At 41.2% G+C, this 16,208-nt stretch overlaps 1 non-coding gene across 1 annotated transcript; it reads left to right on the top strand.

The window, feature by feature from the left end:
• The first annotated feature begins 14,163 nt into the window (after positions 1 to 14,163).
• Positions 14,164 to 14,253, top strand: Trnay-gua. The gene is given in 2 exon segments: positions 14,164 to 14,200; positions 14,218 to 14,253. It is a non-coding gene; the product is annotated as a tRNA-Tyr (tRNA).
• The last annotated feature ends 1,955 nt before the right edge of the window (positions 14,254 to 16,208 follow it).

The following is a 16,208-nucleotide window of genomic DNA, read 5'->3' on the forward strand; positions in this document are numbered from 1 at the left end:
TGTCTTCATGGGGGTACCCAAAACCCAAATGAAAGTTTTAATCCATGTATATGGCAAAGATTGCCAAAAACCATTTTTGTGGGAAGAAATGCACTTGCTATTAGTTTTTATGGTGCACTTTCATGTTTTAATGATGGTGTGCAAAGCAGGAAACATGTTTTAGAGAAAATGGAAATTAAGCCCAGTGTGAACTGCATCAAAGATTTGTATGCAATAGACAGAGAGCGCGTAGTGAAAGCAGATAAATTATTTTTGGACGTGATAAAATCAAGAAGAGTGCATCATAGGAATCTGAAAAGGAAGAAAACTGATTTAGAAAATGAAAAAGAACGTGCTTATGGTACTGGACAGTTCTAAAAGAATACTTAATACAAGCGGAAACTTTAACGGCCAATTTCTGCAAAACACAAATTCCTGTACTTAGGTAAATGTAACATCCGAAATAAATATCCTATTACTTTCAAACTTGGAGCTTCGTATGCTTATTAAACACAAACTCCTTAATGCAAAACTCTAGAATTTTCCAAATCTATTAAAAACTGTGGTAAAAATTGAGATAATTAACTATAAAATTTGAGTTTTTTTTTAAACATGAAGTTTGAAATCCAACAACTCATTCGTTTTTTCGTAAATTAAATAAATTCTAGAGTTTCATACACCTGTTAGTACGGTTTGTATGCTGTACAAAATTCATTGAAGAATCTCTATTACTTACGAAGAAAAGTGTACCTGCAGCAACAAATGCAGCCAATAATAGTGAGTGGAAAAATGATGAAATTTCACATGAGAAAAAAATTATTTTGTGATGTTTTTGGACTGCCACTGCTATGAGAATGAATTCTGAATCCTTTCTGGTCATGCTGACAAAGTTTCATGAATTTATTTGCAAAAGTAGAGATGCACTCGCTCAGGTGGGATGCCTACAGTCTCAGGATTCTCACAGGTTTTCATTAGTAGGTCTTGTATTACCATATCATGGATTTTGTCAGTGGTTATATTTGTGGTGAGCTCAACTGGACGACCGGAGCGCACTTCGTTTTCGGCGCTTGTCCGACCACGTTAAAATTCATTAATCCACAAGTAAATGTTCTTCAATGCTAGTGCAGAGTCCGCTTGAACTTCATCAAAATCTGTTTTGAGCTATGTGGCAATCCAACTCTTCAAAGAAAATGTTTAATAACAGCGTAAAACTCAGTTTTCTCTATTAGGAATCGCAATCGGCATACTGACCAATTCAGACGGCTGCCAACAATGAACCGTACGCTGTACATAATTGAAATTTTGAAGTTCTTTCTTTTGCTGAAATTCTTTAGTGTTCGAATAATCAGTCTTACACGCCTTGACGGTGCAGCAGAAATGTTTCAGTCTTTCATGGAAATTTATCAGACTTGTCAAACCAACCTAATATGCTTAAATATCTGCGAGTTGTAAGTATTTCCCACAATGGACCAAAAATTCCTACCTCACTCACTTCGGAACATAAATCATGTAATGGCTACTACGTTGCTGTAGGTTTGCACATTATTATTATTATTATTATTATTGTTATTATTATTATTATCAGTGACAGTGGTCAGAAACAAACCATTAGCAGCCTGAAGTTTCCCCATTTCTCTCACCTCAGTACAAAGGATGTGGATGTGGATAGTTAGTTTCTTTCTCAGAAGAAGCTGTACTTATTATTCGCAGTGCGCATAGAATTGCTTCATCATTCCATAAAACATGGTTATTAGATATAAGTTGTATCAATTATGTCATTGACTCACCAGTTTGTGGTTCGATAAAACACATGTAAAAACTAAATATCATTTATCTTTCACCAATTTTGAATAAAAATGTACAAAGAAAATTATTTTCCATTGTCAAGTTTAGGTAAGCGCTAATGTTGATGTTGGTGAGGGCCAGGGATGGGGCGGACGGTAGTGCGGGCTGGGTGGGGGAGGGGGGAGTGGGGGGGATCGTCGCTGGACGATACTGTAGCTAATGTCTGGTTACCCTGAGGGGTACTCTTGAGTTTCCCAGCTTAAATTCCCGTACGACCTCATTTTTTATCATTTACTATATATCTTTCATAGCCTCTGTAGAGTTCCTTTTTCCGGTCTGTAAATCTCCTGTACATACAAATATTTTATGTTGTTTGACTTCCTTTTCCTGTGTTGATCTCCAAGTTGCTTGACTTACTGGAATAACATTTCGATTTCTATCATTTTACACAGTATTTGTAGATTTCTGTCAGAGAAATTTAATATTTTGATTTCAAACTTCGTTTCGAATTATAGTAGCCCATACCTAACATTCATACTGAAGTTGTTGCATGATACTGTTAAAATCTCCGGAACTACGCCGCTACCCTCTTGTCCATCGACTGTATCTTGTCATTTGTCCTCACCTTCATTTGACTTATCATGCACACAATGTAGTGCGTGAGACAGGAAGGAGGAGGAAGGAGATTAGTGTTTAACGTCCCGTCGACAACGAGGTCATTAGAGACGGAGCGCAAGCTCGGGTGAGGGAAGGATGGGGAAGGAAATCGGCCGTGCCCTTTCAAAGGAACCATCCCGGCATTTGCCTGAAGCGATCTAGGGAAATCACGAGAAACCTAAATCAGGATGGCCGGAGACGGGATTGAACCGTCGTCCTCCCGAATGCGAGTCCAGTGTGCTAACCACTGCGCCACCTCGCTCGGTTGCGTGAGACAGGGAGGGGGAGAGGGGGAGAGAGAGGGGAGAGGGGGAGAGAGAGGAGAGAGGGAGAGAGACAGAGAGAGAATAACACTTCCTCCGCAGGCTTGAATCCTCCAGTTTGCAACTGAAATTCGTTTGATAAAAAGGGAATTACTTACACAGTTATTCTGAACTCTTGTTGTTTCATTTTCATGTCATTTTCGATAGTTTTTCATAGCCACTGCTGCCAGCCCATCGCGACTTCTACTAAACTGTGACTGACACAGTTGATAGTTTATTTTATTTATTGATTGCTCCCGTCAGACCTATTCTCTCTTTTGGTATAATAAGTCGTGTTTCAACATTTTTTGAAGTTGTTATATCTTTTGACTGATTATAAAGCTATTTCTCAGCATAAAAATGGGAATAATGATAATGATATAATAATAACACTAAAAATAATCATAATAGCAGTCGGTAAATTATGGTTAAGCAAAAAAGTATATATATATATATATATATATATATATATATATATATATATGCACCAGTACCAATATTAATGCATTTATGTATAAAGGTGAATACGAAATGGAATGGTGCCGTTCTGTCTCTGCCATAGTAATCACTTTTTAGTTTTTATAATTATTATTATTTCTGTTTGTGTGTGTCTGTGTGTGTTCGAAAACAGTCTCCAAAGAACGTTGGGACTGATACACACCATGTGTTAAGCACCTCCCTTCCATGCACCTCTTCAGATCTCCACCGTTGAGGTGGAACTGGAAACAGTGATGACATAAGGCTGATGTGGTACTGTGGGTTCTGCCTCGTGTTCTGGCGCTGCGATCGTGGTTGCACACGCACATTCTGTGATGCAACACTCACATTCACATCTTTCACAACAGTAGACACTAGGTGCACTCGCTAGCACTTAGTTATCCACGTTGACGCTCCTATGGTGATGCTGTGCAGGATGGGAGGGGTTTTCTAACTACAGTAACTTGGCAAATTTGTCTTTCTCTTATTAGTTTGTATGGTGACTGGTTAGTCTCCGTCGGTTCCCTAATTCCATTATAAGCATGGCTGTTCAAAATAATGTTGCCAGGTTCTTATGTATGAGCATCCTGACAGAGGTCATTGTCTTTCCTGTTAAACCTGTGCAGGTAAACTGGAATGGAGAGATTACCATTAGGTAATGTATCATGTCGTGATGGACGTTTACATCGCCAAGCGCTAGGCATTCTCGAAGCACAGGGTCAGTTGATACATTCTTAGACCCGTTTCACTGTTGTACCAGTCGCTCTTCCATGAAGCCACTTCCCATTTCAGGAGCTGGACATTGGTTGTTACCCTTTCGCATAAGATCTCCTGGAGTTTTCGTCAGTTCCCCATTTCGTAACTGACAGGTTACCTATTTCGCTGAGCGTGGAATGTCAGATCCCTTAATCGGGCAGGTAGGTTAGAAAATTTAAAAAGGGAAATGGATAGGTTGAAGTTAGATATAGTGGGAATTAGTGAAGTTCGGTGGCAGGAGGAACAAGACTTCTGGTCAGGTGACTACAGGGTTATAAACACAAAATCAAATAGGGGTAATGCAGGAGTAGGTTTAATAATGAATAGGAAAATAAGAATGCGGGTAAGCTACTAGAAACAGCATAGTGGACGCATTATTGTGGCCAAGATAGATACGAAGCCCACACCTACTACAGTAGAACAAGTTTATATGCCAACTAGCTCTGCAGATGACGAAGAAATTGAAGAAATGTATGATGAAATAAAAGAAATTATTCAGATAGTGAAGGGAGACGAAAATTTAATAGTCATGGGTGACTGGAATTCGAGTGTAGGAAAAGGGAGAGAAGTAAACATAGTCGGCGAATGTGGATTGGGGCTAAGAAATGAAAGAGGAAGCCGCCTGGTAGAATTTTGCACACAGCACAACATAATCATAGCTAACACTTGGTTTAAGAATCATGAAAGAAGGTTGTATACATGGAAGAACCCTGGAGATACTAAAAGGTATCAGATAGATTATATAATGGTAAGACAGAGATTTAGGAACCAGGTTTTAAATTGTAAGACATTTCCAGGGGCAGATGTGGACTCGGACCACAATCTAAAACTGAAGAAACTGCAAAAAGGTGGGAATTTAAGGAGATGGGACCTGGAAAAACTGAAAGAACCAGAGGTTGTACAGAGTTTCAGGGAGAGCATAAGGGAGCAATTGAAAGGAATGGGGGAAAGAAATACAGTAGAAGAAGAATGGGCAGCTTTGAGGGACGAAGTAGTGAATGCAGCAGAGGATCAAGTAGGTAAAAAGACGAGGGTTAGTAGAAATCCTTGGGTAACAGAAGAAATATTGAATTTAATTGATGAAAGGAGAAAATATAAAAATGTAGTAAATGAAGCAGGCAAAAAGGAATACAAACGTCTCAAAAATGAGATCGACAGGAAGTGCAAAATGGCTAAGCAGGGATGGCTAGAGGACAAATGTAAGGATGTAGAGGCTTATCTCACTAGGGGTAAGATAGATACTGCCTACAGGAAAATTAAAGAGACCTTTGGAGATAAGAGAACGACTTGTATGAATATCAAGAGCTCAGATGGAAACCCAGTTCTAAGCAAAGAAGGGAAAGCAGAAAGGTGGAAGGAGTATATAGAGGGTCTATATAAGGGCGATGTGCTTGAGGACAATATTATGGAAATGGAAGAGGATGTAGATGAAGATGAAATGGGAGATACGATACTGCGTGAAGAGTTTGACAGAGCACTGAAAGACCTGAGTCGAAACAAGGCCCCCGGAGTAGACAACATTCCATTGGAACTACTGACAGCCTTGGGAGAGTCAGTCCTGACAAAACTCTACCATCTGGTGAGTAAAATGTATGAAACAGGCGAAATACCCTCAGACTTCAAGAAGAATATAATAATTCCAATCCCAAAGAAAGCAGGTGTTGACAGATGTGAAAATTACCGAACAATCAGTTTAATAAGTCACAGCTGCAAAATACTAACACGAATTCTTTACAGACGAATGGAAAAACTAGTAGAAGCCAACCTCGGGGAAGATCAGTTTGGATTCCGTAGAAACACTGGAACACGTGAGGCAATACTGACCTTACGACTTTTCTTAGAAGAAAGATTAAGGAAAGGCAAACCTACGTTTCTAGCATTTGTAGACTTAGAGAAAGCTTTTGACAAAGTTGACTGGAATACTCTCTTTCAAATTCTAAAGGTGGCAGGGGTAAAATACAGGGAGCGAAATGCTATTTACAATTTGTACAGAAACCAGATGGCAGTTATAAGAGTCGAGGGGTATGAAAGGGAAGCAGTGGTTGGGAAGGGAGTAAGACAGGGTTGTAGCCTCTCCCCGATGTTGTTCAATCTGTATATTGAGCAAGCAGTAAAGGAAACAAAAGAAAAATTCGGAGTAGGTATTAAAATCCATGGAGAAGAAATAAAAACTTTGAGGTTCGCTGATGACATTGTAATTCTGTCAGAGACAGCAAAGGACTTGGAAGAGCAGTTGAATGGAATGGACAGTGTCTTGAAAGGAGGATATAAGATGAACATCAACAAAAGCAAAACGAAGATAATGGAATGTAGTCGAATTAAGTCGGGTGATGCTGAGGGAATTAGATTAGGAAATGAGACACTTAAAGTAGTAAAGGAGTTTTGCTATTTAGGGAGTAAAATAACTGATGATGGTCGAAGTAGAGAGGATATAAAATGTAGACTGACAATGGCAAGGAAAGCTTTTCTGAAGAAGAAAAATTTGTTAACATCGAGTATAGATTTAAGTGTCAGGAAGTCATTTCTGAAAGCATTTGTACGGAGTGTAGCCATGTATGGAAGTGAAACATGGACGATAACTAGTTTGGACAAGAAGAGAATAGAAGCATTCGAAATGTGGTGCTACAGAAGAATGCTGAAGATTAGATGGGTAGATCACATAACTAATGAGGAAGTATTGAATAGGATTGGGGAGAAAAGAAGTTTGTGGCACAACTTGACCAGAAGACGGGATCGGTTGGTAGGACATGTTCTGAGGCATCAAGGGATCACCAATTTAGTATTGGGGGGCAGCGTGGAGGGTAAAAATCGTAGAGGGAGACCAAGAGATGAATACACTAAGCAGATTCAGAAGGATGTAGATTGCAGTAGGTACTGGGAGATGAAGAAGCTTGCACAGGATAGAGTAGCATGGAGAGCTGCATCAAACCAGTCTCAGGACTGAAGACCACAACAACAACAACAACAAACAAGTCTTCACGGCGGTGAACTGCTGCTTGGGGCGGATCTAGAGAACGCCGGCCCAGGAACCAATGCTCGCCATACCTCGATCACTAGAAATCGGCGACTCGTTATCTGTAAACAAATGGACTGCATCTACACCTACATGGATATTCTGCAAGTCACATTTAAGTGCCTGGCAGAGGGTTCATTGAACCACATTCACAATTCTCTATTATTCCAATCTCGTATAGTGCGCGGAAAAAATGAACACATATATCTTTCCGTACGAGCTCTGATTTCCCTTATTTTATCGTGGTGATCGCTTCTCCCTATGTAGGTCGGTGTCAACAAAATATTTTCGCATTCGGAGGACAAAGTTGGTGATTGGAATTTCGTGTGAAGATTCCGTCGCAACGAAAAACTCCTTCTTTTAATGACGTCCAGCCCAAATCCTGTCTTTGAACGTTTTAGATGTCAGTCGTATCTGGTAAGGATCCCCACACCACGCAGCTTTATTCTAAAAGCATAGTGTAGGCAGTCTCCTTAGTAGATCTGTTACATTTTCTAAGTGTCCTGCCAATAAAACGCAGTCTTTGGTTAGCCCTCCCCACAACATTCTCTGTGTTACTTTCAATTTCAGTTGTTCGTAATTGTAATTCCTACGTATTTCGTTGAATTACGGCCTTTATATTTGACTGATTTATTGTGTAACCGAAGTTTAACGGATTCCTTTTAGTACTCATGTGGATGACCTCACACTTTTCGTTATTTAGGGTCATATGCCAATTTTCGCACCCTTCAGATATCATGTTTGAGAGTCAAATGCGGCAAACAGTAAAATTTAAGAAATACATGGTACCGACAGTTCACGGCACAACATAGGAGTAGCGTTTGGATGAACAGCAATCCAGATCCCTGTCTCATCATCCAGAATTAGGTTTTCCAAAATTGTGAAGGCTAATGTCAGGGTTCACGAGTTGCGATATATTCGCAATAAGGTTACACAGCGATCCAGGAAATATTTATTTTATCATACAACCAGTAGCAAAACACAAAAGTTCAGTAATCGGGTAACTAATTTCGGTCAACCTCACCACTTTCAGATCTAACAATAATAACATAAAGCGAGAGTATGATGTAAAATATTTCCAAATGACAGGGTGTTTCAAAAATGACCGGTATATTTGAAACGGCAATAAAAACTAAACGAGCAGCGATAGAAATACACCGTTTGTTGCAATATGCTTGGGACAACAGTACATTTTCAGGCGGACAAACTTTCGAAATTACAGTAGTTACAATTGTCAACAACAGATGGCGCTGCATGTGATGTGAAAGATATAGAAGACAACGCAGTCTGTGGGTGCGCCATTCTGTACGTCGTCTTTCTGCTGTAAGCGTGTGCTGTTCACAATGTGCAAGTGTGCTGTAGACAACATGGTTTATTCCTTAGAACAGAGGATTTTTCTGGTGTTGGAATTCCACCGCCTAGAACACAGTGTTGTTGCAACAAGACGAAGTTTTCAACGGAGGTCTAATGTAACCAAAGGACCGAAAAGCGATACAATAAAGGATCTGTTTGAAAAATTTCAATGGACTGGGAACGTGACGGATGAACGTGCTGGAAAGGTAGGGCGACCGCGTACGGCAACCACAGAGGGCAACGCGCAGCTAGTGCAGCAGGTGATCCAACAGCGGCCTCGGGTTTCCGTTCGCCGTGTTGCAGCTGCGGTCCAAATGACGCCAACGTCCACGTATCGTCCCATGCTCCAGAGTTTACACCTCTATCCATACAAAATTCAAACGCGGCAACCCCTCAGCGCGGCTACCATTGCTGCACAAGAGACATTCGCTAACGATATGGTGCACAGGATTGATGACAGCGATATGCATGTGGGCAGCATTTGGTTTACTGACGAAGCTTATTTTTACCTGGATGGCTTCGTCAATAAACAGAACTGGCGCATATGGGGAACCAAAAAGCCCCATGTTGCAGTCCCATCGTCCCTGCATACTCAAAAAGTACTGGTCTGGGCCGCCATTTCTTCCAAAGGAATCATTGGCCCATTTTTCAGATTCGAAACGATTACTGCATCACGCTATCTGGACATTCTTCGTGAATTTGTGGCGGTACAAACTGCCTTAGACGACACTGCGAACACCTCGTGGTTTATGCAAGATGGTGCCCGGCCACATCGCACGGCCGACGTCTTTAATTTCCTGAATGAATATTTCGATGATCGTGTGATTGCTTTGGCCTATCCGAAACACACAGGAGGCGGCGTGGATTGGCCTCCCTATTCGCCAGACATGAACCCCTGTGACTTCTTTCTGTGGGGACACTTGAAAGACCAGGTGTACCGCCAGAATCCAGAAACAATTGAAGAGCTGAAGCAGTACATCTCATCTGCATGTGAAGCCATTCCGCCAGACACGTTGTCAAAGGTTTCGGGTAATTTCATTCAGAGACTACGCCATATTATTGCTACGCATGGTGGATATGTGGAAAATATCGTACTATAGAGTTTCCCAGACCGCAGCGCCATCTGTTGTTGAAAATTGTAACTACTGCAATTTCGAAAGTTTGTCCGCCTGAAAATGTACTGTTGTCCCAAGCATATTGCAACAAACGGTGTATTTCTATCGCTGCTCGTTTAGTTTTTATTGCCGTTTCAAATATACCGGTCATTATTGAAACACCCTGTACATAAAACACATAATTAGAAATCATTATTAGCAAACTTGACATCATTTCCCTCCGTGAGTAAATCCAGTGTACAGTCACAATAATCAGCCACACAAGCATCGTCACAAAGTAACAAATTTTTCTGTAGTATTCTTACTCCCGGATGAGCATCCCGCTACGTAGCTTCGAATGTGCGGGACAGAAGTTCACAGCACAAGTGATGTGAGGTGTATCACAGGCCGGCGGGTCCCATGGTGTAATGGTTAGCACTCTGGACTCTGAATCTAGCGATCCGAATCTCAAATCTGTGCCACTCTCTGCCATTAAACTCGATTCGACGAATATCAAAATCGTGCCAAACCCACCTACCCCTGTAGTCCTTCAGAGTTAATTTATTACTTCATGTGTGAAGTAGTGCTCTCGTATTTAAAATTCCTTTCCTTGTCCCTCTTCTTTTGTGATATAAATATGTGTTGTGTCTCTTCCCTCCAAGCCTCATGTAACGTTTGCTAAACATAATAACCTTTCATTGTAATAATTTGTACTGTATATTTGCCACTATTGTTTCTTTTTTTACTGCCATGCCGCAAAATTAACAAAATTGGCATTGATTGTAGCGAACTGTGTACCTAAAACTGAATACAAGCAAATACCACGGAGGAATGCGATGAACTCTTAACATGAACCCAAACAAGAAAAGGAAAATGTAAAAGGAAAAATCTTATGATATAAAAAAATTACAATTGTGGTTCTCTTCCCCAAATGATGTGTTCTATGCGCCTATTTGTCCTGGTAAATTGGTTAATTACATCGTCATTGTCGACCTCAGCCATGTCTTTGCACGCCGCGATGTTGAAAACCGTCTTTCCACTGTAGCAATAGATGTAGGTAGACAAGCAAATATTTTGTACAGCGTGTGCAAAGTAGGATAGTCAGATCTAGGACAAACAAACAAGGCTTGCATAACAGAATCACGATCATTAAGGGCGTTTATTCTCGTTTGCTTGTATTGAAGAATCTCTCCCATTAGTCTCTTTTTAATCACAAAGAGTGAGTCTTCTTCAAAGAACGATAGTTCAGTTAAGCACTGATTTAACTTATGTGCCGGATTATTACCGTAATGTTTCAATAGTTGTGAGGCCAAAAGTATGTTCGATCTTAACTGATAAATATTTTCTTCAGCAAAACGTTCCCTCATGTCAGTCGTAACATGGCCCAGCGTTGGAATAAAAACAGTTCTTTTCCAATATGTCATAGCATCGTCATTATGATCGAAGTTTTCTCTGTGTCTTTTTCTGCCTGCCTCTAAGACGAGGAACACTCATCTCCACGTCTAAATCTTCCATAACTGCCTTCGCCTCTTCAACAATACGAGCAAAGTGTTTACCAGCATTAGCTCTCATGCTGTCGTACACATTGGGCGTCGAATCTAATTTTGCTTTTGCCATCAATACGCCCAAGCTATGATCTTGTAAGATTTTGCTGACTGGATACGTTATGCTCATAATGTTACTCAGTGTAAACAGAGTGATGATAAACTCGCAATTAGAGAGACCTCGAAGGAGAATTTGGGCTTTGGCAGGCAGCTGCTGTTCTATCCCTCCAACACTGTATTTCTTTAAGAACTTTGCAAACAGTTCCGAGATCAGCTGCGAATTGAATAACAGCATCATGTCGTTAACCCATCTCGTTTAACAATGTGATTGCAGCGAATGTTTTAGGTGACTCTTTAAGTGTTGCGAACCGCTTGCTAGACGCTGTAAAGAAAGATACTACTTTTTCAATAGTACCAAGTGAGTTTCTCACACTTGTAGCTCTGCAACTGAGAGAGACAACGAGTTTGAGCTGATGACTTCCACACGGTGTTACTTGCGCGTTGATAGCTTCTTTTTTATTGTAGCCACAGATCCTTTCAGGTCTGACATATTAACTGAGCAACCATCACAGCCTATACCCACGCAGTTCTCTGCTATGCCACCGCAGGGGAATATTTTGCTGGGCTGGCCGGAGTGGCCGTGCAGTTCTGGGCGCTGCAGTCTGAAACCGAGCGACCGCGCCGGTCGCAGGTTCGAATCCTGCCTCGGGCATGGATGTGTGTGACGTCCTTAGGTTAGTTAGGTTTAATTAGTTCTAAGTTCTAGGCGACTGATGACCTCAGACGTTAAGTCGCATAGTGCTCAGAGCCATTCGAACCATTGTCAATATTTTACTTTCCATGAAATATGATTGTTTTTATTATAGGTACAAGACGGTCTCTGTTTTCTCTAATGCTTTCCATTCTCTGTCTTGACAACTGATTTATGACCTCAAGTTCGCTAGTGTTTTGTGTCGCCAAAAATAATTTGGCATCTGTTGACGCTTCAACGTGGTATTTGAGCCGAGAGGGGGTCTCAAGGTCACCATCTTTACCATTAAGTTTGGCAAACTTTGTTAGTGGTTCAGTCACAAGTTTCTTGGCGATAATGGATTTCTTTCCTCCAACCATTTTCGATTGTGCTGAGGTCAAGAAACTAAATTACTTTTAAATGATCATTGCTATTAATACTATTTCATAAGAATGAAATAATAATTACATAAATTACTAATAATCACATTTTCTTCAAGTAATAGCATTTATGTGTTACACAATGTGGTAGAGGTTAGAGATTGTGCAATGAATGTATGAACAACATCCTTCTCACACAGAGCACCCACTACACACTTACCTTGTGCTTTGTATCATGTACCAACGACAGTGAAATTTTGATAAATATGTCACATATGCTTAAATATCTCATGAAAATGAGTTCTGTGAGTTGCAGGTAGTTCCCGCAGTGGACCAGACATTGCTCCCTCATTCATCTCTCAACAGTAGTTATGTAAAGGCTACTATAGTGCTGTAGGGCGTACACAGTATTATGGAGGAGGAGGATTAGTATTTAACGTCCCATCGACAATGTGGGGGTTAGAGACGAAATGCAAGCTCGTATTCGGGAACGATGGAGAAGGAAAGCGGCCGTGCTCTTTCGAAGAAACTGTCCCGGCATTTGCCTTAAGCAGTTTACGGAAATCACGGAAAACCTAAATCAGGATGGCCGGAAGTGAGTTTAAATCGTCGTCCTCCCGTGAGTTGGTCATTGTGCCAACCACTGTGCTACCCTGCTTGGTCACAGTATCACTATTATTAATGGCAGTGGTCAAAAAAAACGTTGGCAGCTTGTAATCGCCTCACTTCTGTCGCTTTAGCCTCACTTCTGTCGCTTTAGTACTAAGGATGTGGATGTAGATAGTTACCTTTCCTTCCTGAGAAGGAGACGTGAGTAGCAGTCGAGATACACTGAGAACTCCATCATTCTATAAATAAACCTGTTGTTAGAAATAAGCATTATCAATTGTATCATTCAGAAATTAAGAAATTCAGCCTTCAGTTGCAAGGTAAAATTTTATTAGTTTACCTAGGTTTCGATGCGAATAATGCTATCTTCTTCAGAACCTATAAATTAGCCCATACGAATATATGTTACACATTGAAATACATCATCAATCTAATGAATTCATAATAAAGAAAATCGTGGTGCATACAAAAATTAAATTATTTTGGGTGCCAAACGTTGGCCATGTCACAGAATAAAATTAAAACAGAATAAAGAGGCGTAGTCGTAAGATTATGTCTATCAAAACTAAAAACATTAAGACAAACGTAGGCGGAGCTACGCCGGCCAGTAATAAGCCACACGTAAACAACAAGGAACTAGGCGTCGCGAGCAGTTCCGCGGCGAGGTTCGGCCAGCGGTCAAGCGCTTGTCACATTCCGATATCACTTAGTCAACGGCAAAGATACAAAACTGGTACTTATATATTTTGGATAAAGGGCAGCAACGGTCGTAATCACTGAAATCTTTTATTTTACAGATCTATTTCGGTCACTGCGTGTCCATCTTCAGTGCAAATTGTTTGAACCTTGTAGGTCCATATCATAATAGCACAACATTTTCTATGAGGTGTAACACGAACTATGATGATCACTTCCAACAGATACCTTCACTTTTACTACATACAATAATTTTCAAATTTACAGAAGAGCCTATCTTGTAACATTAGCAGTCAACCTTTGCAGTTGCCGTTGCAACATACGTTGGTACGCTGGCTCTGCAACTGCTAATGTTAAGTGCTAAGGTTAACTGCTGAGATTACAACATAGGCTCTTCTGCAAATTTAAAAATTATTGTGCGCAGTAAAAGAGAAGGTATCTGTTGGAAGTAATCATCACAGTTCGTGTTACACCTCATAGAAAATGTTGTGCTATTATGATATGGGACTACAAGGTTCAAATAATTTGCACTGAAGATGGACACGTAGTGACCGAAATCGATCTGTAAAATAAAGGATTTCAGTGATTACGACCGATGCAGCCTTTTATCCAAAATATATAAGTACCAGTTTTGCATCTTTGCCGTTGAGTAAGTGATGTCGGAATGTGACAAGCGCCTAAGAGACCTCTTTCTGGCTGCGTGCTCCGCCGCGTGTGAACGACAGATTACGTAACGAAGCTGTGGCCGCCAACGTCAAGAGGCTGCGACCGAGCGCGTCGTCCGCAGTCCTTCGGTAGCTCAGTTGGTAGAGCGGTGGACTGTAGTGGTACATTTCACAGATATCCATAGGTCGCTGGTTCAAATCCGGCCCGAAGGAATATTTTTTTTATAATTTCGCAATACTTCAGAGCTACTGACAATTTTCTGAATCGATATTGATGCAGAAAGTGATCAGTGTTAGGTGGAATTACATATAGCTCTCTGTGTCCAATTCTTCGTTAGCATTTACAGTGCTGTTATGCTACTGGCTTTTTCATATCTTTATTGCTATTCGTGTCGATGGCTGTAAACAATTACCGAAATATCGAAAGATAGGACAGTTAGGCAACAGTATTGTTCACATGTCATACAAAACGGATGAGGCAAAAGTTCAGTTACTTGTTGGTTCAAACTAGGTTTTCGTGTGGACTGGACTGTTACAAATTAAAACTACTTCACACCATCGATTACGCCCATAGTTTTAAGGTTCGAGAGGAAATACAAATTGGTGTATTTGGAGAACAATGACTTGTGGAAAATCTGCAGCCTGTAACAGTGTGCTAGATAAATAACTGCGACCAAGATTTGCAGTACTTCGATCATTTTGCAGACAGCTCGGGTTTTTCAAGGGTAGATGGCAGAGCTTTTTCCAGTGGGTAATGTCTGCTGGACTATGCCGAAATAACTAAATGGTTGTGAGTACCTTCATTGTACGTGCTCCCGTTCTGCTATCGAATATATACTGGTTTGCAAAACTTAAGGACGAAAGTAGCTTTCGCATGATGTGTTACTGCCAGGTCACGTAGATCGATGAACCATGGACTTCACAAACTAAAGTGAACAAGGTAGCTGAAATAAATATGCAATGTGACGAAATGATACTTTTATTCGAAGACAATAATTACCCTGAATTCACCGCGATTTATAACGGTCCCCTGGACATTACAAAAGGCGGGATGTGGTTCTTAATAGTATGTGATGACCACGGACGGCAGCGCAACGCTCTGCAACGAGGTCCCACGCTGGTTACAAGGGTGGTAAGGAGTTCTTGTGGTAGGGCGTTACATTCCTCCACTACCGCCGTTCACAACTCAGTTCGTGCATGTGGACGAGCTACAGTAAGTCGCCCCAAGACATCTCATTCGTGTTCGATGGGATGTAAATCGGGAGAATGGACAAGCCAATCCATTCGCCGAATATCCTCTCTTCCAAGAGGTCCCCATCTGCGCTGTTCGGTGCCATTGCGAATCGTCATCTATAAAAATGAAGTCCGAGCGAATGCACCTCTGAAGAGACACACATGGGGAAGGAACACACTGTCACAATAACATTGACCTGTCAGTTCCCGCAGGCAACATTACGCGTTTGCACACCGTTAACACTCCCAGGACCAATGCCGACCATGATCATCGTTTCGGTGCCCCATATGTTACCGTGTCGGGAGACACTATCTTGCATGGACGTACTGACCTCCAGATCTTTGAACACGGTCTACTCACTGGTTAACGTTATTGTGACACTGTAATCCTTCGCTATGTGCGTCGCTTTGGAGTGCATCCGACCTGACTTCATTTTTATGGATGACAATTGGCGATCGTATCGAACGGCACAAGTGGAGGAGCTCTTGAAAGGGCAGAATATTCGGCGAATGGAATGGCCGCCATTTTCCCCGAATTAAATTCCATCGAGCACGAGTGGGAAGCGTCGAAGAGACGTAGTGCAGCACGTCAACATACACCAAAGACCATCCGGCAGATATCAACCGCGCTGGTGGAGGAATGGAACACTCTACTCCAAAAACTTCTTACCATCCTTGCGACGTTGCACAGCAAGGGGTTCAGTCCGTGGTTATCACGCACGCTATAGAGAACCATGTCCAGCCTTTTGTAATGTCCAGGGAACCATGACGGATATTGGTGACTTCACTGTAGTTACTTTCTTTGAATAAAACTATCATTTCTGTTCGTCGCATTGCGTGCTATAGTGAGGCATTTCTTTCTACACATACCAAAAAAAAAGTTTTGCGTCACCCCGGTCCCCAGAACTCCTGAAGATAGGCGTTGACTGTGGATA

This window comes from Schistocerca americana, chromosome 2, assembly GCF_021461395.2.
Source record: "Schistocerca americana isolate TAMUIC-IGC-003095 chromosome 2, iqSchAmer2.1, whole genome shotgun sequence".
Classification (NCBI taxonomy): Eukaryota; Metazoa; Arthropoda; class Insecta; order Orthoptera; family Acrididae; genus Schistocerca; species Schistocerca americana.